Source organism: Formica exsecta, unplaced genomic scaffold (assembly GCF_003651465.1).
Source record: "Formica exsecta isolate Colony F162 unplaced genomic scaffold, ASM365146v1 scaffold170, whole genome shotgun sequence".
NCBI classification, from domain to species: domain Eukaryota; kingdom Metazoa; phylum Arthropoda; class Insecta; order Hymenoptera; family Formicidae; genus Formica; species Formica exsecta.
The window spans coordinates 160,665-162,868 of NW_021849016.1; the positions used below are offsets into that span (position 1 = coordinate 160,665).

The 2,204-nt window shown below is 28.1% G+C and overlaps 1 protein-coding gene across 1 annotated transcript in view; it reads left to right on the top strand.

Moving 5' to 3' along the window:
• Positions 1–230: 230 nt before the first annotated feature.
• The window catches only part of LOC115233328 (bumetanide-sensitive sodium-(potassium)-chloride cotransporter), a 14,233-nt gene continuing 12,259 nt past the window's right edge, over positions 231–2,204 (top strand). Inside the window, exon 1 of the mRNA XM_029803670.1 lies at positions 231–423. The gene's annotated coding sequence lies outside the window, so the exon portion shown is untranslated. The remainder of the gene's footprint in view (positions 424–2,204) is intronic.

A 2,204-nucleotide genomic window follows, 5' to 3' on the forward strand; every position in this document is an offset into this window, starting at 1 on the left:
AAAATCAGATCATTCAACTCTTCCCAAAGCAATACTAGTGTTTCGAGCGTGCTATCTTGTTATACCACCAAGTTGCACTAGTGAGTTATATCAGGTAAAATTTAATACTCAAGAGTTCATATAGCGATTTATTTCTCTTTTAAAAACATTACGTCGCATAAATCATTCGCGTACGGAATTGAGCTCGTGCATGCGTGCGCAAGCATGTGGGTGCGCGTGAACGACCGTGGAAAGGGAAATTCGACGCATGCTTCCTTCCTTTTAATGTCTATACTTGAGGGGTTTTGATCCACGAGGGGTTCAAGTTTTCGCGACGCTCAGTGCTTCGTGTTAGATCCTCGCGGATCGTTTGGCGCATCGCAGATCGCGTGTGTGTGATCGTTAAATTTCCATCATCATAGTCTTCCAACCGGATCTTGCATCGTGAGTCTCGATTAAAAATTTTCTCCCGTGATTTTGGCGCGATTTCATCATCGACTTTTGTTTCATCCCTTCTATACTTACAGTTGTCTCGTAATCGATTATAGCGTCTCATGAAACGCAATCAACAAGTGGATCGAGTAGACTTTGGGCTGATCCCCAGAGTTTATTTACTTCGGAATTTATATCTATCACTTAATTCAATTTGTTTCCATCAAACACAACTAATAGACAGTTTGAGCTTATCAGCTTTGCACGAATTACGAATTATACGCATTCTGGCATTCTTAAGTATTGTAAAGCATTAATTTACATGAATTTTATCCAAATATTTGTACACAGCATTTAAAAAGTTATAAGTCTACGATTTTTACTAGATATTGAATCTATTTCTATTTTGGAAATATGCACAAAGTAATATTTTATAATAATCTTTTATCAAATTATAAAACTATTAGCGTATTAAATTTATTCGTACAATGTTTGCATCTGTCCAAATTGTTAAGTATTTCTGTAGTATTACAAATATTTTGGCTGTTATTTAGGTTTATCTATTTATTAGACCTTGATCTAATATCCAATCTATTTATTAATTAGATTTTGATAATCACTTTTTTAAACTGTCCCTCGCTTTTTTTTCTTCTTTTCTTTCTTTCTTCTGCTCATTATTTAACAAGTTGAGTACGAGATATGTTTTATTCATAATTTGCGGCATTTTTTTCTATCATTTTTTTGCAAAGCAAACTTATTGTTAGTCTAAGCTAATTGTATATTTCCAATCTCAACTTATTTCACATAATGTAGGTCACAAAATTCTTAATGAAAGATTTTATTGTTTGAGTTTCTTTGACTAAATATAGATTATTTGATATCTATGAAGGTTTAACATACATAGATAAATACACAACATAGATAAATTGTTGAATACGTATAATAAAATGAATCATTTATTCGGATTCTATATATTCCGAGACAAATTTATTAAATCTTAATTATTTTGTTTATTGTAATGAATAATTTTATCAAGTTTTAATCTATTTCAGTAATCAAATTTTAAATAATAATTTAAATTAATAAACTGATATGTATTTTATACATATATATGCAATATTATATATGTTATTTAAGCTTAATTAAATTATATTTTATACATACACACACACACACACACAAACACACAATATTATATATGTTATTTAAGCTTAATTAAAGTGTGTTATTCTGCCATTTATATACTATATGTTTTCTCAAGTATTTTATATTATATCGTAAATCTCATATATGTAAATACATACATACATATATAAGATACATATAAGATTTAACATACATAGATAAATTTTTAAATACGTAAAATGAATTATTTCTTCTATTCGGACGCACTACTTTCTAGATATAAACATAAATATCAGAGTCAACAGTTCAAAAATAATTTATGTTGTAATTCGCTTGAAATTGTCATAATTTTTTTATGACTATTTATTTTTAATCATAGATTGCGATTCGCATAAAATATGTTTTTCTCATATAAAGTACAATCCTATCTCTATTAGGATAAACAATTACAATTTGCACGCGTATAAAGTTATAACTTTTATCATTAATCATTGAGCACATACAAGTCTCACTTGAATAAATACATTTTCATTATATATATTTGAGGGGACAGAAAGAGAGAGAGAGAGAGAGAGAGAGAAAGAAAGCTTTTAAGAAATAAAATAATTTTTTTATCATATTTTTAAATATATTAAAAAATAATTGAAGTATTTGATATATTGATATAT